The sequence below is a fragment of the Mastomys coucha genome, unplaced genomic scaffold (assembly GCF_008632895.1).
Source record: "Mastomys coucha isolate ucsf_1 unplaced genomic scaffold, UCSF_Mcou_1 pScaffold21, whole genome shotgun sequence".
NCBI classification, from domain to species: domain Eukaryota; kingdom Metazoa; phylum Chordata; class Mammalia; order Rodentia; family Muridae; genus Mastomys; species Mastomys coucha.
Genome location: NW_022196904.1, coordinates 123469959 through 123491982, shown reverse-complemented (window position 1 = coordinate 123491982; position 22024 = coordinate 123469959). Strand labels below are relative to the sequence as shown.

The following is a 22024-nucleotide window of genomic DNA, read 5'->3' as shown; positions in this document are numbered from 1 at the left end:
TGTGCCTCTAGTGTGCATGAATGAACACATGTGCGCACACACACATACACACCTACCCGGTTTGCATACACTCTCCATGTATATCTACACTCATTTTCAGTGGGCCATATTTCTTATTAGATAATGAGAGAGCACTTCTCGCCATGCCACAGAATTCCTGCCTAAAGTTTATAATCGTAATTGACTATCTCTAATGATCACAGTCTATCCTGGTGCAGGGTGCATCATGATTGCAGGGAGCAATTTGCAAGCTCATCTGCCACCCTCACAGAGCCTTTTAGCCTTAATACAAGTACTCTCAGACCATGGCCATGCTCATTAAGACTTGGAGGACCCGTGCGTTTCCTGTCAGCAACTGACATATCTAAGGCAATCTTGATAGCTTCCTGTGGAAGCTATCATACACTTAATGGGCTTCATCCTTCTTGCTGTCTGAAGCTAACTCCTTTTATCTGAACCCTACCTAAGCAGGATCCCCTCTGGGCTCACTTTGCTGATACCCAGCTACCTTTGTAGGTGCTGCATGGGAGAGTCCATAGACAATTTTAGCTATAGTTACTAGATCATTGGATAGAAATTTCTCTAGATGATATTCCCGAGTAAGCCTTGAAGATAAGTACCCAGGAAGATTTCTGATGTAGGGGAAGATGGGTTACATGCAATCACATCATGAAAAACAGGTAGGTTCTGTCCCCTGGGAGAAAACTTTCCAGTAAACATATGGATATTTGCTTCTCCTTTGGGACTAAGAGTTGATTCCCTTTTTGCCTACCTTCTTGGTCCTTGATGCTTTCTCTTTACTGTTAATGAACATCCTGCTGGTACTGTAGAGGGAAACATTGTACAAAACTCTGCCCCTGTTATGAGGAAAACTTTCATCACTGTTACCGCCCTGTGCTAATACTCAGCATGAGGAATAATCATGGTATATGTTGCTAAAATCCCCAATGCCAGATCCTGGCTTGTATTCACTATTTTAAATCATCTAAACAATCCTATAGGGAAAGTATCAGTTATGCCTATCTTGTAGACAAGACAAACAAGGTTTGAAGATAAAACTGACTTCCCTAAGTCTGTACTAGAGCCATGTCTGTGGCTCCTGTTGTATCCTTGCCAGTGACCCTGGGTAGTGTAGTCAGGATGTTGTGGTGCCCAGTAGTGGGTCTGTCCCCACTGTCACCATAAAAAGTGGTATTTAGATGGTTCACGAGCATCTCCTGGGGTGGTGGCACAGTGAGTTACAAATGGATTTCTGATGAGCTGTAATAAGTTTAGTTATTGATTTAGTTAAAGCTCATCAGCTCTGAGCTCCTTCCTTAACCCCAAATCTGGGTCTCTGTGCCACTCTCTGGGATTTTTAATATTAATCTAAATGATTCTGACCTCAGTGTGTGTGATTGATTCATTATTGATTCTGATACATTAACTATTGCTTAGTTCATTTTGTATCTGTGATCCATTTCTGAAGCTCTTTTCCTTCCTGAGACATCCATGTAGATAACAAAGCAAGATATGATGTTGGATGCTATTGGAGAAAGACTAAGGAATATGATGCCCTGCTCTGTGGTAGGCCCATGGCCAGTGTACATGCTCTAAAGCCTTTGTTCTCAACCTAGGGGTTGTAAACTCCTTTGGAGGATGCATATCATCTATCCTGTTTATCAAATATTCATATTGCAACCTATAACATTAGCAAAATCACAGTTATGAAGTAGCAACAAAATAATTTTATGTTTGGGGGTCTCTATAACATGAGGTTGCAGCATTAGGAAGATTGAGAACCACTGTTCTAAAAGCATTAGTCTGAGTGGCTGGATGGAATAAGCCCCTGCCAGGCCACTGCATAGATACCAAATCTGCTTGTGTTCCTAGGTATGGGGTATGCGTAGTGATCTAGCTTTATTTCATTTATACATCAGGCTTACCTGAAGAGAAGATACCTCTTGAACTCAGCTCTCTGATCACAGAGGATACTTCTACAGGGCTCAGATGGCATAAAAAGAAATGTTATTTTGCAAATGTATCCCTACCTCCAATAATCTAGAATTAAATGAAGCAATCATTTGTTCTTTCTTTTCTTTTCCCTTCCCCTTCCTTCTTCATTTCCCTTCACTAACCTCTACCTTCCTCTTCTTTTTTCTCCTTCTCTATCTTCCTGTTTCCTTCCTTCTTTCCTCATCCACACACTCTTCCCTTTCCTTTTATTCCCTTCTTCTCATCCTCTCCCCTTCTCTGCCTTCCCTTCCCTTCTGTTCCCCTCTCTTCTCCTTCCCTCTCCTCTCCTCTCCTGTCCTCTTATAAAGGAAAGTGTGCTCATCCTTGCAGGCCACATGCATTGTATGGCATTTACTCAGCTCTGCTGTTCTGGTGGGAAAGCCTTGTGATGTATAGACTATTACAGCCATTGCCAATAAAGCTTTATGTACAAAGACAAATGGTATGACGCACTTAGTCTGCCTATAATTTGTGACCTTTGATCTAGAACTACTTGCCAGAATTGTATCCTGTGTTCTTAGGACTAAGACTCTGTGGTGGAGATCAATGGACAGCCTATATCCTAAGGTATGCTTGTGAGAATGACCATGAATTGAAGAAAGGTGAAGGGATGAACAGATAGAAAAGGTACTCTTGGTGTACAGATAAATTGAAGGTCACACCCACCTCAGGATTGGGAATGGTTCTTCAGAGTTGCTCTGAGCTGGAGCAAGAAGGCTGGGCCTTTATATTCCATGGAGTAGATGTGACCTTAAATGAGAACCTCTTGCTTGCTGATTAGTTCTCTAAGGTGGACTAATAAGGGCTATCTCCCCAGAGTGTGCCATGCAGTGCATGTAAGAACTTGCCACTCTGCCACTTTCTACTGTACCTCTTATCACTCTCAGAAGCCAGTTAGGAATCTTCCTTAGTTCCACCTAGGACAAGACTGCAGGTGGGCTAGAGACTGCCATCTTCTCACCCATGTAAAGAAAGCAATGAACTATTCTTTCCTAGCTAAACTCTGCTCACTCACTCAGGAGCACACTGGGCAATTGTGAGAACAGACTTGGACTGGGGACAGTGATGAAGGTGTTGCAAAGTGTTCAGACCCAGAGTCATATTTTTTTTAAAAATGTATACATTTTAAATAAAATATTTAGAGTATTAATGATTAAAATATTATTAATACTTCATACATAACAATTAAAATATTGAAGTAATTAAAATAATTACTTCACTTTTCCCTTTTTCCTCAGCCATTTTCAAGGTCTGTTCTTCCAACTCCTTCCAACTCCACCACTCACTCTCAAATTGACAACCTCTTCTTCCATGAGTATTATTGTTACACACACACACACACACACACACACACACACACACACACACTATGGTAATATCAATGGACATGTTAACGAGGAAGGGAAAAGTCTCAAATCTCACAGGGTCACACCCCTGGACTAAGGAATGCAAGAGAGAGATAGCCTCTGCAAAGGATAAGCCCTCCTTTTGGTTGTTCAGGACAAAGTGGTAAGCCCTGAAACTGTATATACACAAACAACAAAAACGTACTCAGCAGAGACATGTTTTAATGGTGAGCCAGCAGGACTCGCCAATGGACCAGATGGATTGTCAGCTGTAGGGACTGGGATGTCCAGCATTGTGTATATCCCTCTGGATTTCCTGAGGTTGCTCCTGTCTGCAGCACTTCTCAATGAGATGAGAACAAACACTATAGCTGCAACTTGCCCAGCTGATGAGTGGTGTAAGGTCATGACCAAGTAAATAGTCTTAGGGTAGTGTTTTTCTTACCTTTTCAGAAGCAAGAAAAAATGGGGAAAATGTTTTGTTTGTTTTATTAACTATAACGTGAGCCAGGGGGTATTTTAGTGTGCATATGAATGCACAACGAAACTGGAACCCCATCTCACTCAGCAGTTTCAAGAGTGCAGGTATCAGCAAACAGTGATTCAACCCAATCCCACAACCATTGATGTTCATTTATACAATATTCCCTTGCTACTTCTATAATAGTGACAGAGCTTGAGAGTTGGAAAAGAAACTGTGCAGCCCACAAAACCAAAGTATCTGACACCTGGGCCTTTAGACAAAGTGTGCTACCTACCCATGCTCGAGGCTAATCTTTTTAGAATCTTAGCTCACTTTGCAGCAACAGCTTTATCAGTTCAGTAGGAGAGGTCAACTAGATGGTTACTTGAATTCTTCTTTCTTTGGAGAAGGGATTTTCTGTCATTGTAGCTGTCAGAAAAATTATCAGGGTAATTCTCAGAATCGGATGGAATGATGCCCAAGCAAAGAGACGTGTTTTCTTGTCCTCTACACTTTCACACCATTGACTCCAGGGCTGCCTCATATCTTTTGACCAAAGCCTGACAAATTACCTTTTACTCTTTCCCTATTTCCTAAACTATTCATCATGGCCACTAGCCCAGATTCCCCTTTTACTGTCAGCAACAAAGTCTGTCACTGTATGCCAGTTACCATTGTCACTAGTGAGTGGGGCACCTGCTAAGCTCTAGCACCTTCTGATACCTCCATACCAGAATTCCATCTGGGCAGCCTGTTCTCGTTTCCTTGACAATTTATGCCAGTCCTGGTTCCAGACACTCTGCTACTCTCTGATTGCACACTTCTGAAACAAAACTCTGGTGTGTAGGTTACAGTTTTTTTAAAGTGACCTCTTAACTCTCTAGAGGCCCTTTTCCTTCTAGGTTGCACAATCTGAAAAGGTAGGAACCCTATGAGTCACTGTCTCCACCCTGCAGAGCATTATGGGGCTTAGAGAAGATATTCAGGGTTTGGTTGCTTGGTGGAGGTCAAGATACTCTGATGAGCCAACAAAGCAACTGATGTGACCTCAGGGCCATTTAAGTGCCCTGTGTCGTCTTCCTTGTAAAACCACTCCTCACACTTGGACCTAACACTCTCTAACCAAGGAAAGGAGGGAACCATGTAGAATTCACCACCAAGAGGTAGGTTGTGAAAACTATAGAATCCCCAGTTGGTCTGAAAACTTGGGAATGAGGCTTTCTGTTTCCCCTGTGAAGCCAGTCAGAAGAGTCATATATAATCATAGGACAAGTTTGTCATTTTTCAGATGGCTAACTGAATGTTGAAGAAGTGGGGACATTTGAGCAGTACTGCACAAAGATGTTGAAAGTTTTCACAAAGATATAGAAGGTTTTAAATTTTGTTTGTTTCATTACTGATAAGTCTGAATATGGTGGAGTCATTTCTTCCAGGATAATAAACATACTTCTCCATCATCTATTGCTCCTTCTCATCACCCAAGTCAGCTCTGGAAATCAAGACCCATTTCTCCCCTACTTTCTTTGTTTTATGAGTCACACCTTCCATTATATGAATGAGCTACGTCTCTACAATGTCAGGGAGAATGTCATTACTAATGCTCCATTTGTTCAGGTTTGCCAGGGATTCGTAAAGAAAGATGGATTCTGGGACCAAAGACTGAACAGATAATGGTTTGAATTTTTAAGTTAGAGAACCATAGAGCAGCTGTCTAGACATGAATGAGTCATAGATAGCATGAGGACATCCACCAGAGGCTCTATGGGGTGTCAATGGAAGACCCACTGCATTTCAGCTCATTCAGCTAGTTATTCACCACACCATTCATCGGTGATTTACATATATCAAGCTACTTACATAAATTCACAGTGGGACTCAACACCACTCTATAGTTATCATTGGTCTTAGGTGTGGTCTGAGCTGTTTGCTGGGAATCAGATTAAACACAGTCCTGGGAAGACAAAGTGGTATTGTGATGAGTTATGGAAAGAGAAGTGTTTTGGGTACAGATGATCTGGAAAATGGAAAATCAAAAATGTGAGAAATAGGATCATGTATTTCAGTCCTGTGTCTATGTCATGTTTTTCTTCCTTCCCAGTAACCTTAGAGCAAATCTGAGACCTTTGGATAAGATGTAACCCTTTCTGGCTTGCCCACCAACTTTGGAGAGCAGAAGATAGGTGAAGATGATAGAACAGACTTGAATCCTTTTTAAACTCTGATTTCAGAAGAGTTTGTGGTCAAATGTGGAAATGCTTCTCACATTGCTATCAAGTACTTTATTACCCAGTAGAGCACAGCATGGGGAAGGCACCTGTGTTGGTAATGATCCTGCTCCACAGCTGGGACACTGTAGTGCATAATATGAGCCTGATCTTGAGAGTATAGAGAATTGTTCTTATCCAGGAAGGACATCACATCTAGGATCATCCCACCCATCACTGATCAAGAATCAAGCCCTCCAAATTAGTGTTGTCTTGTTTGAGATATTTAGGGAGATGGGTTTATCTCTCTTATGTGTCTTGATTCTTAGGGCTATCATAGGCTCTTCAAGGTTGAGGTGTCCTGGAGGGCAGGCATGTGTGTGGTAGTGGCATTTCTTTTCGTAGTGTCACCACAATTAGGATTAGACTCTTCCCACTGTAGTACCTACCTGCCTACTCTGATTGTTGTGACACACGACCTGTGGAAATGTCCCCAGTCATAAGTGCAGGAGGAGTCTTATATATTAGCCTCTAGGAGGTTGTCCATGGAATCAGAAATTGAACACAAAAGCTACCAAAATTAAGAGTTTTTTTTTTTTGTAACGATTTTCTCTATGAGTTATAAGATTTACATGGACCTCATCCTTGGATTTTCCCCATTGACCTGGATTTATCATTTGGTTGGTTGTCTGACTGGCTGATTTTGGTTTCTTGAGACAGAAACTCATTATGTATTCCTGGATGTCCTAGGATATGCTATGATGCTTCTGGCCTCTGTCTCTCCAGTGTTAGGATCGCAGATGTGACACCAAATCCAGCTTCCCTATGCTCCTTGGTGTGCTCAAAAATCTTCATGAAGTCTAAAGCCATCATTCTTTCTATGGCATTATTCACATGGGTCCCATGAGGAAAAGAAAACACTCAGTAACTCTCTGCTTCTCAGAGCTGTGCATCTTCTGAGCAACTCAGGGTTTCTCAGTGTCTTAGATTGTGCCACAACAAAATTTCAAAAGTTGCTAAAAATCCAGAGCCAACTTTGAAGTCCAGCTCATACAAATATGGAGAAACTCATGATGACAGCTTTTTGCACAAAACATACTCTTCTGGCTCTGTCTTATCTTTTGCATGTATAAATACGTGAGTTGGACAAGATAGAGATTATATAGTTCTTTACTCTAAGGACCAAACTGGCAGTTAAATGATGTGGGATCTGGCTCTGGAATGTCCGGGAGAAGAGGAGGATAGAAACTTGAGCATTTTTGCTTGGATAAACCATGTTTAGATGTTTTTGTTCAGATGGCCTGTGAAGACAGTGAGCATGTGAGTTTTCTCTAGCACTCCTGGGTCAGCACAAATGCTCTTATAAGTCTAAGTGAAACATTTCAGTGCAGAAACTATAGTCCACGGAGCTATGAGTGGCAGAGCAGCTGACACCAGCCATAGAATTTGGAGGGGTGGCCCACCAAATGCATGGAATGTCATAATGAAATGCATTTGGAGGTCAGCGTGAGAGGGATATCATGCTGACATGGCATGCTGTGTCTAAGCCCACTTTGAGCATCTTTAAGGCTTGGTTGGGTTGTGGCTCTTTAATGGCTATGGTTTCTTCCAGGTTTAGCATTCTGTGAACAGGTTGCTTAGAAAAAAATTTAAATGAATCAGCCCCTCTCTTTTCATATTTTACCATTTTGTTTCTGATTGAAAAAGTAAAACATGCATTTATAAAAATTAAAATTGAAGTAAAAATAGAAATATGAAAATCAGCATTACCCCACTAACCAGTAAGTCCTCCCACAGACAGGTTGTGCAAATTCTCCCATCCATGCGCTAACTTTTCTTTCTCCTCATATAGTGCCTCCTTTTCTCTCTTCTCCTTCTTTTAAAAACAAAAATGACAACATACACCTGGATTGTCCACTTGTGTTGTCCATGATTCCCTGTTAAACATCTAATTATTGTAAAGCCTTCTACTGTATGAATTTACTTCACCTTTGAAAACCAAAAATCATATTGTTAACTAGATTACTTTTATTTTAAAACTTTTAGAACAATATGTTGACAAATATCCTTAAAAAGAGCTGTGGAATTTCTTAGCAAGATTCCTAGGACTTTGGTAAGAAGACAGACATGATCATAATGTTCATGGGTATAGATTTCTGGACACTGTCGTGTTGCCACATGAACTCCACCTTCACTAAGCATCCACAAACATCATGCATCACCATTATAACATTCTTTGTACATTTTAATAAGAAAGAAATGACATTCATGATGAAAGTCTATAGCTGTTAAAGCTTCCAATTTTTAAGTAACTTCAAATGAACAGAATCACAAGATAACAATGGAAGTTTCCAAGGCATCTTGATTGAACTTCTATCTCCTTCTGAGCTCATCTCTCTCTCTCTCTCTCTCTCTCTCTCTCTCTCTCTCTCTCTCTCTCTCTCACACACACACACACACACACACACACACACACACACACTATGCCTGGCTAGCTGCTTCTCAACCTAAACATGGTTCTGTCATGTAATAGTATTAGGAGCTTTCCTGGTCTCCACACACAGATATCAGCAGCATTTCTCCCTGACCCACTAAGGGGTACACCTCCAGATATTGCCCCAGGGAGTAAAGTTGACCCTTGTGAAAAATCACAGATCTAAACTGAAACATCAAGGTTAGTCTTATCAATAGTATTAGCTAAGTGGCAAGTGAGGCTCGGGCTCCAGGAGTACTCACTAACATGCCTTTTCTGTTCCAGGATTTCTCCCAAGATGCCATCTTGCCTTTAGTCATCATGCCTGCTTCTGGTAATTTTCCACATTCAGATTCTTTGTTGTCTGCATCACCTACCTTTTATCTTTTCCCCAACAGGCTTAGAAAGGTTTCTCTAGCCCACATTCTTTACTTTATTTGAATCTGTAATCCTTTCAGATAAATTTCCTGTGTGGTATAGTACAGGAATCTGTTTTTTTTCCTACATGCTGTATACCACTTATCCGTGGGGATCATTGATGAGAAATCTGTTATTTCAGAACTGGCTGGCAGTACCACCCTTGTATGCAATTCTTATTTATGCAAGGATTTCCCTGGTTTACACAGGTGTTTCCTTGTAGGAATTTCACACCACGTGAGTACTATGTGAGTCAGAAAAGCTCCCATCTATGTATGGGAAAGATGGGGGCAACCGTAGAGCTATTCTTAGTGTGCTCAGGTGGCATGGAGAGGTCCAGCCACTGCAGGATTCAGTCAAAGTGCTACCTGATCCTGTCTAACATCCATTTTATACTTTCAGCAAGACCTCCCAATCTAATTTTGTACTGTCTTATATACTGTTTTTAGACTTTGTTTTCTTACAGATGTTTTGTGTATAGGTCTATGAAGGTATCCTGATAAAGGAAAAGATAAGAGGTTATAAAGTAAACATTATATTTAAAGGCATATAAAATACATAATTAAAATTATGAACGAGGAACATGAGAAAATAAAAGTTTCTAGACTGATTTCAGAAGCTAAAACATCCTTCTATAAATATAAAATCACATTAATTGAAATCTTTTTTAAAAAGTCACAGAACTTAGGGTACAATTAAAAGCAATTATACAGAGACATGAAATATTTTTGTCACCTCTGGAACAGGTGATCTTTGATAGTCAGTGTTCCACCACCCTCACCCCTGTGGGTCATATCCATATAAATGGAAGCAAACCTGTGGTCTTCCATTATGTAAGGTCTTGTTTCCTCACATTTGCCCTTAATGTCCTCCACCAGTATTTTATAATTTTCAGAGTGGATAAAATAGATCCTTTCTTTCTTCATATTATGAATGCTACTATTGAGTTTTAAACAATTCATTTCTCAATGCATACATTATTGATTTCTATAGAATGATCTTTAATGTTGAAGTTCTCTCAAGAGGTCTTATCAAATACAACAGTGTTGTATAGATGGCTTAGGAGTTTCCTTTTTTTTTTTCTTTGAACAGACTTGCTTTATGATAGTTTCATACATGAGAGCCCAGCCCTAAACAAGACATTTATTTGTTCCAGTCCTCTAAAGGTCAGACAATTTATGTTGCAGAATGGGTAGTAAAAATAATATAGGAGATGAGAGATGGAGAAAGGCTCTGAAAGGCCATCCTCTATTCATGGCCGTGTTTTTCATGACTTATTGCACAAGGCATCATTGCAAGTAGGATATAAAGAGAGGTACTGGGAGACAGCATCTTTGTCTTATTCCTTGTCAAGTATAAGGATTTTTAAAATGTAGATTCCACCTATATAAGACTGCCTATATAAAAGACTTTATATTTCACCCTTTATTGTGAGATGTTTTACTAGTTTTTGGTTTTTTTGTTTTTTGTTTTTTGTTTTTTTGTTTGTTTTTTTTCGAGACAGGGTTTCTCTGCATAGCCCTGGCTGTCCTGGAACTCACTCTTAGACCAGGCTGGCCTCGAACTCAGAAATCCGCCTGCCTCTGCCTCCCAAGTGCTGGGATTAAAGGCGTGTGCCACCACTGCCCGTTTTACTAGTTTTTAAGTGAGCAGTTCCATGGCATTAAGTAAAATAATGATGTTTGGCAACTGTCACCTCACCCATCGAAAGAACTCTTACTGTCTTATAAACAAAACTCTGTCCCCTGGAGAGCACAGTCCACTTTCTGTCTCTGCATTAACTCTTCTGGGGACTTCATGTGAGTAGAATCATACATCATCTGTCCTTTAGCAAATGGTTCCATTTACTTGCACACAGCACCCTTAGGTTTTCTCCAAAGTGTAACAGTTGTCAGTCTCCTTCTTTGCACAAGAACATTCCTTTCCTTGGATATGGCCTATAGCATCCATCCATATGTTGATGGACACTTGGATTTTGTTTACCTTCAGTCTATTTTGGTTAATCATTTCAGGAACACCAGTGTACAAATGTTATTTTGATGTCCTGCTTTCACTGTTTGGGCTATGTACCAAGAAGTGAAATTGCTGAATTACATGTCAATTCTATTTGTAAGTTTTGAGAATCTGTCATACTGTTTCCATGGCAACTGCACTACTTGGCATTCCTACTATAAAGTACAAAGGTCCTCATACCATCTGTATACCATCATTCAAACTTGTTCTGTGTTTAATCTTAAGTATCCATCCTAATTAGTATGAAGAGCTATCTCATTGTGGTTTTGCTTTACAGTTCTTTAAAGGTTTTCTAATGGTTGAATATTGTGTTTATGTGTGCCTGTTGATCATTTGTAGACTTTTGGAGAAATGTCAACTTCAGTTCCTTGTTTGGTTTTTATTCAGTCTAATTGTTTTATTCCTATTACTAATTTGATGAAGACTCTTGATTTGCCTGGGCATTCGGTGTTGACAAGTTCCTTTATAGCCTTACTTGCATAACAATAGTTTTCTTCTTTATTTTATGAACCTGAGGAACCGCAATGATTTTCACGCTAACCTGGGATTGCTATTTGGTTGTGATGTATTACATCATAAAAATAATATTGCTAAATTTCATTTGCTAATATCTGGGGCTCTATTTTGTGAGACAGTAGTGTGTTTGCTTAGGTCTCATGGAAACACTAGCTTTTAGAAACTGAGTTGGAAGCTGTACTCTCCTCTGGCTCTGAGTGCTGGACTGAGCTCACCAGAGAAGCTCTCTTGGCCTGAACATCAGCTTGAGGGAAGGTTTTCATCACAAATACAGGTTGGTTTTTTTTCTTTCACTTGCATTGTTGTAGTTAGGTTCCTATTTCTATGATAACACCATGACCCAAAGCAACTTGGACAGGAAGATGAATTTATTTTATCTTATAGCTTAAAGCCCATCATCCAAGGAAGTCAGGGCAGAAATTCAAGACAGGAACTAAAGCAGAATCCATGGATGAACGCTGCTTACAGCCATGGCTTTCTCAGTCTGCTGCCTTATATAGCTCCTAAGACCATCAGCCTAAGGGCAAAACCTCCCATAGTTCTCTGGGCCCTCCCCTATCAATCATCCTTCAAGAAAATGCACTACAGGCTTGCCTTGCAAGCCAGGTCAGGGCATTTTTTCAGTTGAAATTTTCTCTTTCCAAATGACCCCAGCCTATGTCAAGTTGCCATAAAAATGAGCCATGATGCATTGTCATTACCCAGGAGTTCTACTTCTTAAACCTTTTTTGGGGGTTTGGGGAGAGGAATTTGTGTCTTGAGAGAAACTACCATTTCATCCAAATCATTGGTGTGATTCACATAAAGATGTTCATAGTACTTACGGTATGTTGGGTCTCCAGTAATGTCCTTGATTCATCTCTCAAAATAATGGTTTGCCTTTTCTTTATATCACTCGACAGAGACATTTAACACTATATTATTTTTATTTCCCCTCAGATCCATTTTTATTCTATTGATATTTTCTATTTGCCAGTTTTCTACTTGGTTGAGCATCTCTAATCCAAAATCTAAAATGTGCCACAGCCTAACTGTATTTAAACATTTGATATAACACAAGAGGAAGATATTTTTCCATAGAATTTTTTGTGTGAAAAATTATTTAAAATGCTGTTTAAAATTACCTTTTGACTATGTGCATAGCATGTATGTGAAACATAGTTCAATCTCCTGTTTAGACTTGGGTTTCACACACCCCACCGCCAAATGCCTGCATATGCATTTCTGAATATTTCAGAATCCAACTCCCAAAGATGACTTGCCTCTGTGATGCTTGATGTTCAAAGTATTTCTGCCTAGGCTCTTAAACATCACTTTATTTTCATTGTCATTTCATTTTCATGAGATGTAGAGCTAGTAAGACTGAATCTAGTACTTGTTTCTCAAAACATGATGTGCCATTCCCAAATGTTTAAACAGAAAGATGAGACCACTCAAGGTTTTCCTTGTTATTGATTTGTATCCATTTATATGTGTCATATCATTTACGTTTTCCAGGTTTTTCACTTCTGTCTTTTTATCTCCTTTAAGACCATGTGTTGAATGGGATTTTTTTTCTCATTTTGCTTTTTATCTCTGCTAGTTGAAGGCAGTTGTCTTTATTTTTTTATGATTTTAGTGACCACGTGGAAATTGTCTCCTGTGAATGTAACAAAGTCAAAGGTTAATAGGTATTTTCACTCATCTTGCAACCATGTAGCATCCTCAGGTAAGGAGGCAGAAACACAGAACCACAGCACAGCTCTAGTACATCAGGTCTACCTGCTCTGTTTCTGATGCTAACAGTCGGACTGTTACTTTTATGCAATGTCTGCCTGTGACCTGTTTGCCATGTCTCTGGTTCCTTTTCATCAAGCATGTCAGATCTGTTTTCACCTTCCCAAAGTGTGCATGGAGAGCTTTGGTGCTAAACTGTTTCAGACTAGCATGAGGCTGAGAGAAGATAATGGTCCTAGAATGTGGATAGTCCATAAATTTGAAAGATCTGGTGAGGAATGCCACCCTGTGCTGACAGTGATATTGGCTCAGCACTTGAAGACTTTACTCTTCTTGTGTTTGGCTTTATCTGTTGCCATGGAGAAGGTATCTGTACTGTAACTGCCATACCATTGGGCTTTACCTCAGTGTTACATTGAAGCTGTCTCTGTGTTGTGTTATTTCATGGTGGATTTAAATGTGGGTGTCTTCTTAGTTGATGTTCCTGATTCATTTCATGGACCTGATGGTTACTGTATTTATTGTGAGATATTCTCAGGCATTTATTTCCTATCTAGTTTCCTCTGTTGCCTCTTTTTGGGTTCCAAATGTGCTTTCTGTGATCTTCTGTGCTAATTTCTCCTAAATGGTTTTTACATTGGCTACTTTTGACTCTGTTCAGTAAAATTAGTTTTATATTTTCTCCACTATTTTGCTTAGATGTGTCTGGAGTTGTGAGAGTTTTAAAATTCCACATAATGTACTTTTTATTTCTAGGACTTTTAGTTCTTTTGAGATCAATCTGGCTGTTTTTATAGACTCTTGTTCCTCATCCATAATTTTAATGATCTATATACCTTTAACTTTTATATACTTTAAACATAGTGTTCGTTTTCTATCCTGTAATTATTAATATCTGATATGTGTGTGTGAATTTAATTCAGTAGTTTATACACACACAATTAAGTTCATATTCATTGGAAATTCTTGGAATGAGTATAATTTCCTTCAGAGGAGACCCCCATGCTCACTTCATAGGCCTCTTCTTCTGTGAACTCTTCAGCTTGTGGTTGTTCATGCCAAGTAGACTGTATGTGTTCTGGATACAGCCTGAACTTATGAATTCATGAACGGTACTTTACGCAGTGCTTGCTTCTGGTCTTTTACTTCTTCTTCTGTTTTGCCTTAAACTCCAAGCTGTAGGCAAAGTCAGGAATACCCACCACCGCACCTCCGTTTATTCTTCAGGGGTGTTTGTTTGTTTGTTTTGAAACTCTGCAGACTATGTTTAGAATATGTGTTTATGCATATTTCCAGTCCTAGCTGCTTCATAGCGGTGGAGGCTTGAGGTACCCATTCTATCACATTACAAGAAATCATGTTTTATTAATGTACTTTTTCCCACTAGAAATTTGTAACAATGGCTGTCTGTTTCTTTAAAAGTTAAAAAAATTAAAAAAAAAAAAGTTAAAAAAATTCAGTTTGGAGCTGGGGAGATGGCTCAGTGGTGAGGTGCTTGCTTCCCAAACATGAAGATATGCATTTAGATTCCCCAGAACCCACATAAAAGCTGGCTGTAATGGCATGCTCCTGTAACCCTGTACTGAGGGCTGAGAAAGGTAGACCTAAAGGCTCACTGTTCTTTTGAGCCAAAAGATGGGCTCCATGATGGGCTCCCTGTCACAAAAAATACAATGAGGCAGAGAAGCGATTGAGGACAATATCCTGAGTAAACCTCTGACCTCCACGGGTACCCACAGAAGTGGGCGCGCCCACACGCATGCACATCTACATGCAAGTACCAAACCCACACACCTCCCCACACAAACTAACTTGAGATAAACTTGTCATTGTAGCAATATTAATTATCCCATATACAAACATGATACACACACACACACACACACACACACACACACACACACACACACGAGATCAAGGGCTACAAGGTAGGAGTCTGGTGAGGACCCCTTTCTGGTTACAGACTTTATTTTTTACTATGGCCTCACATCATATGGACCTCTTCTTTTAAAGACATTAAATACCATTCATGAAGCTTCAACCCTCATGACTTTATTTTTATTTTTATTTTTGAGATTGTCAATTAATTACAACATTTCTCCCTCCCCGTTCCTCCCTCTAAACCATTCCCATATGTCCCTTCTCTTCTTCAAACACATGGCCTCTTTTTTTCATCAATTATTATTGCAGGCATATATCTTCCCTTCAGTCTATGTAATGTTACTTGAATGTATGGTTTCAGAGCTGACTTTTTGACACTGAACAAGTACGCATGTGCTCTTCCCTGGGAAGGTCCACCTCTCTCACTCTCAGCCTTACTCAGTTACCTACAGTTCTTGGTGTATGCATGTGGCCCTACGGACTTTCCCCCATCCACTTTGGTATGCTTTCTGTTCAACCTTGTTTAGCTGATGTTTGGGCAAGCCTTTCTTCCAGGGTCTATTCTCTGTCTAAGAACTATTTTCATAAGACTTTCTAAAGTTCAAGTTTTTATGGAGCCGGGATGCAGGATAACTGCTTCCATTGCTATAGGAAGTTCTCTGTAACCATGGGAAACAGCTGATATATAGCTAGCTACATTCCTGTTGCTATGATAAAATACCATGGCCAAAGCATCTTACAGAAGAAAAAGTTAACTGTGGCTTACATTCACAGAGCCCATCATAATAAGGGAAGCATGACAATAGACAGTTATGGCCTCTGCTGCAGAAAGTGGAGGGCTAAACATCCTCACGTGCAAACAGGAAAGAGAGTGAACACAGAAATCAAATGAGACTATAAATTCCCAATGCCTACTCCCAGTAATACACTTTCTTCAGTGAGGATCCATCTCCCAAAGGCTTTGAAACCTTTCCAAAGAACACTACCAACTGGGGATCAAGTCCTCCAACATATGAGCCCATAAGAGGTATTTCTTATTCAACCTTCCACAGCTATCTTAATAATCTCCTGATATGGCCATCCATATAAACTTTGTAACTATGTCTCTAATGTTGGGAATCCAGCTTGATTCTTGTGTTTTTCAGCAATTAAAATAATTAAATTATATCTCTGTGTGTGAAACTTTGGCCAGATGTCCACTCATGTTCTTAAGCCACATTCCTGGTTGGAGAATTTGGGGGTAAATTATTTGAACACTGCTAAACTCTTGATTTTATCAGTTGCTTCTGTTGAGGTTCAGAAACGTTCTTCAAAGTATGGTTTCTGAACAAATTCAATTAAGCAGCAGCCTCAAGGTTTTGCTTGGTTCAGCTACAAACCCTCAAGAGGGCAAGTTTAAACTTCCCAACACTTGGTAAGACATTGCAGTGCTTTGAACTGACCTTGGACTTTCTGTCTCCCTGTAATTTCTCTGGAATTGAATATATATGATATATATTTGTATATAATTGAATATGTATAATTGTTTTTCTAATTTGCCAAGTTTTTGTATAATTTAAAATCAGAAATAGGGTTAAGTTTTCTGTTTATTGGCTGTGCATATTTTCTACTTTGGAAATTGCTTCATGTCCCACATCTCAATCAGCCACCTGAATGGTTAAATTTTCCTTCATATACTATAAGTCTTTAGTGTGCTAACCCTCTTATGACCCCACAGAGACCATGGTAGTTAGCCTGTACTCCTGGATAATCTTGAACTTGTTTCTTCCCTTAGTTTGGTCTACTTCCTTTGACTTTAAGAGATGGGTTTGTTTTGATCATTCAAAATAATGATGTACTCAGAGAAAACTGACATATGCACAAGCAAACCCAGGACACAAAAATAACTCATTTTATAGCTCTTTTGAATTCAGACTACAAATGAGCTACCGTGGTTGGTGATGCCAGCAAAAATAGTGTTGCATTCTCTGTTCCAGCCTTCACATAGGAGAGAGGAAGACTTGCCAACTACCAGCAACCAGTTGCAACAAGAATCACAGACAGCTCAGGAAATAGAAGATGCACACATAGTGCATGAAAATGAAGCAAACAGAACAGACCAAACCATTGGGTCTCTTGGGCCTTGATGGCTGTAAAACAGGGACAAGAAGTTTAGGATTGAGCCAGGGTGGAGAGGATTCGGGGCGTATTATACTAAGCGATGACTTCAGGCCTCATTCTGAAACCCCTGCAGGCCTGAGGAGAGATTTAGGTATTTGCATCCTCTTGCCATAAAACCCATGTTTACAGGGTGAATGCTAATGTCTGATTCCCTTATATTCCTCCATTCTTAGTATTCCCTTACAAAAATACATCTCATGATGTCAAATCATAATCCCAAATCACGAATGTGTTTTCCAACTGGTGCTTACAAATGAGCTTTCTGCTTCCCTCCTGAGCATCAATCCAGTCCACACAGGAGGTCTTAGGTCCTGGATTAACAGAGACAGGATTAAGAAAGGATTTTTAACATGATGTAATTGGATGTGAATCGTTAATTACATTATGAAATGGCAACGCTCACAAGCTGGAGTCTCTGCAGCTGACTTAAATTAGTTCTTCAACCAAAGAAATTAGAGTGCAAGTCAGAAAACTCTGAGGATTAGAATGTCAAGTGTATAGCCATGTATTTCCCCAGCTCCACCTGCTAACTGAGAAAGGCTTTCAGAAATGCTGCATTGGTTCCAGCTGTATACCTGGTTCAGAACCTGCTAAACACATTGCTATCTGTCTGGCCTTTGGAAAGATGTATTTAGCTTAAGGAGATAGCTCAGCCAATAAGATGCTTGCCTCATGGCCATGAGAACTTGAACTTGATCTCTAGTGTCTATGTGAAAAATAAACAAGCATGGTGGTGTGTGCTTGTCATCCCAGGATGCAGCTTGTGGAGAACGGCAGATCTCCAGCCTGGCTGCATCTGTAAGCTCCAGGTCCCAGTAAGAGACACTGCCTCAAACAACATTAACGAACAACAAACAAAAGAAGGTGAGGGCTGGAGAGATGGCTCAGAAGTTAGGAGTCCTTGCTGCCCTTGCTGAAGACTAGTGTGCAGTTCCTAGCACCCTCTTTGGGCAGTGCACAACTGCCTGAAACTCTGGCTCTCCAGAGACTAGATGCCCTCTGTGGGTCTATATAAGCACCCAAGCATGTGTGCACATAGTCTTGGTTAACCTTTGGCCTCTACACGCATGCACACACATTTACAGATACACACATACACAATTAACAGGTTTATTTAATAATTATAGCCTCATTCAAATGTCGCTTACATTGGAATCATATTATTCTCTTGTATTGCATGATGTCTGCCAGAAATATTGTCTAGAAAAATCTTTCTTTAGAAATGTATGAATTTCTAAAATGCTGCATGCTGGTTGGGCTAGATTACCTGATGCCCCAGATCCAGGGTACCTACAATGAAGCCCCTGCCAAACCAGGCTTGCTCTGTAACTCTTCTTCTAGAACAGCAAGCTCCCCTAAGAAAATGTGGGTTCCTTTGACCTGCAGTAATGTCAGTGTGTGTTCATCTCAGTTCCCTTTCTCCCTAAGGACATGCCAGGGTTTGTTGCTTTCTTCAGGTCAGTCTGCAAAGCTGACCTCCTGTTTCTTTTCTGGAAACTGGTTTTCCATGGCTAGGCTGGTGACAGTGTCAGAAACCAGAAACGAACCATTTCAAATCCAAGGAAAAGCCACAGTAACCATCCCAGGAAGTTAAGGGATAAGCAGTCATCAAGACTGCAGCATCTCTCTCTCTCAGCTCTTTTACCCACCTGCCTTTTTACTGCTTTCTAAGCATCTATGCTTTGTAAGGCAGCATTCAGAGAGACATGAAGTGGCCTTGGTCACAATTCCCAGCCGTTTTATACAAGTATCATAGAGGAGGGGGGCAGGACTAATCACTTGGACAAAAATGGTCAAGATGAGGTGGGCTCATGTGAAGGGTTCGAAATATCTCTGGACTGGGACTCACACAATGATACTTTCCCAAGTTCTTTGCAGCCTGATGCATGCACACCTGCTAATATGGAGGTTCCCTTTATCTTCCTAAGTACAGAGTACGTGAAGAAAGGACAGGAAGGAGAAATGCCTTGGTCAATTGGAATATAAATGTAAACCTTCCCTTTTCTCTCTCTGAAGTGATAGGAACAGAACGTGGATCCTCTCTGTTAGAATAGCATGTTTTTTCCTGCTAATTGAGATGGACTTATAGCTTATTCCTGCTATTGAGATGTGAGGCATTCAGTCTTCACCACAAATTCCAGTATTCTTTTTGTTTTGTTTTGTTTTGTTTTGTTTGTTTTTTTCAAGACAGGGTTTCTCTGTATAGCCCTGGCTCTCCTGGAACTCATTTTGTAGACCAGGTTGGCTTCGAACTCAGAAATCTGCCTGCTTCTGCCTCCCAAGTGCTAGGATTAAAGGTGTGCACCACCACCACCTGGCCAATTCCAGTATTCTTACTCAGTGGGGCAGCAGATATTTTGTCTCCCTGATGCATAGCAAGAAGCCCGAGCAAAGGACGTGCTCCAAAACACCTTGTAATTATTGAGTTTTTGCCCAACATAGATTGTCAGATTCCTTCATTGATTCTTTGGGGGTGATAGTCTGTCTCTTGATTTTATCTACTAACTGGTCAGCAAATGAATTCTCAGGATGTTTTATGGCTCCTCAGACAGGTAGCAAGCACCCTTACTGAAGGCACGAGGCATTAGACTCATGGTGTGTCACCTGGGAGGCAGTGAGGGCACAGTAGCAGCAGATATTAGTTGCTGAGGTCAGGAACAAGTTCTTTGCTCTCATGGAGCTTACTTCTTTGGATACTAGGCATGCATAGTTCTAGACACTTCAACTGTGCTAAACCTTGAGTGGCACCAAGAACTTCTATAGCATCCCGAGTTGGCTGGTGAGATTGGGTTGACTCATTGGTGGCTCCTTTGTACAGGGTGCTTGGGGAGGTTTCTCTAAGCAACTGACATTCCTATTTCATCCAAGGCCTTTAGAGTAAAAAGGAGTCCTTTGTGACAGTGACGAGCATGAGCTCTTGATACGAGGGACCCTAGTGAACAGTCTCTGACAGGGTGCAAGGTCAGAGCTGGCATGTTTAAGGGACACAATAAAAGTTAATTAGGCAGAAAGGGCAAAGGGGGACCCCTGAGCCTCAAGGGGTAAGCAGGGTTACAGGTAATGGTGAGAGAAGTCTGTGATTTACCTCAGGTAGGATGGAAGGCCATCTGGGATAGTTATGACTCCACTCAATTTTCTATTTAAATCTTACACATAGCTAGGTTACATGCAAAGAAGTTTTTAAAAAATCAGATTGGTCTCAGATAACTGTGCAACATGAGAAGTCAAAAAAAAAAAAACAAAATTTCTCTATGAAAGTCAGAGGAGGACACAGGTGATAATTTATAAATACAATATTTAGACTAGCATCCTTGGGTCAAAGAGCATGCTTGTGTGGAGCAGCAGCTCAGAGACATTCTGGCTGCAGAGCACCCATCCACCTTTACTTACTGGGCACTATGATTGAAGACACACCTTAACAAAGAGAAAACTACTTCAAGTGTCCTTCCTTTCCACAGCTTGGGACGAGGACCAGAGTCACTTGCAATGTGTGCTGCAGGGAAGCTCACAAAGCACAAACTTGGTTTTGCTGAAGTTACTCCAACAAGTTTTGTGCCACCATTGCCCTAGCATATCTTACAATCAGGACAGCATTGTAGATCAAAACATTTGTGACTGACTTGTTTACGTTTCTCTTTTAGTAGGGTGTAGAATGCCTGTCTTAGGGTTTCTGCGGCTATGAAGATTCATCATGACTACAGCAACTCTTATAAAGGAAAACATTTCATTGTGGCTGGCTTAGAGTTCAGAGGTTTAGTCTATTATCATCATGGCAGGAAACTTGGTGGCATGCAGGCAGATATGGTACTAGAGAAGTAGCTGAGAGTTCTACATCTTGATTGATCCCTAGGCAGCAGAAGTGAACTAGGAGCCACACTGGGTGTAACTTTAACATAGGAGACCTCAAAGGCCCATCCCACAGTGGCATGCTTTCTCCAACAAAGCCACACCTTGTCCTAATAGTGTCATTCTCTATGTGCCAAATATTCAAACACATGAGTCTATGGGGGGCATTCCTACTCAAAACACCATAGTGCCTTCCTATGCCAAAGATACTAGAATGTAGGAGTGAAGGTTCTTTGTAGTCATAAGCTTGATATCTCAATGTTCAATGAGTTGTGTAGATGTTGCCTTCAGCACTGGTGCCTTGCCACTAGCTTGTGAAAAACAAATTATAGCTTTGGCAACAACTCGGGTTGTTGTGGATTCCACTGGACCCTCTTTGGCCAACAAATCGAATAGATATCACCCAATCCCAGAACTGGAAGCTTCATTTAGTGACAAGAGATGTCCAGTTAGGGTGCTCTCCCTCATTATTTGGTGATTTCATTAGATCTTTTTCACATATCTATATATTTTAGAAAGCTTCTACTGTATTAGGTTCCCATACTACCCCTCAAATAGCCCCAAACTTTAGCTGTCCCTCCACATATTCCCTTCCTTTTTCCCTTTCCCCTTTCTCTTTCTCCCCTCCCAATCCTCTCTTCATCTTTCCATTCTAGCTCCTTCTCTCCATCCATAACTATGTATTCTATTTCCCATTTTTAACAAGATCTATCTGTACTCCTTACTCCCTTACTCTATACCTAAACTCTGTGGTTCTACAGATTGTGGTTTATTATAGTATCATTAACTTAATAGCTAATATCTACACATAAGTGAATACATACCATGTTTGTCTTTCTGGGTCTGGGATACCTCATTTAAGATGATTTTTTTCTAGTTCTATCCATTTATCTGTCATGATTTTAAATAACTGAATATATAAATATACTACATATTCTTTATCTATTCATCTGTCGAGGGATATCTAGTTGTTTCCAGTTTCTGGCTATTATGA

At 40.3% G+C, this 22024-nt stretch overlaps 1 protein-coding gene and 1 long non-coding RNA gene across 5 annotated transcripts in view; both read left to right on the top strand.

Moving 5' to 3' along the window:
* The window catches only part of CUNH10orf90 (chromosome unknown C10orf90 homolog), a 147751-nt gene that overhangs the window by 75861 nt on the left and 49866 nt on the right, over window positions 1-22024 (top strand). The window lies entirely within an intron of this gene.
* LOC116103129 lies at window positions 4859-10064 on the top strand. The gene is made up of 3 exons (XR_004123403.1): window positions 4859-4967; window positions 8767-8815; window positions 9991-10064. It is a non-coding gene; the product is annotated as an uncharacterized LOC116103129 (long non-coding RNA).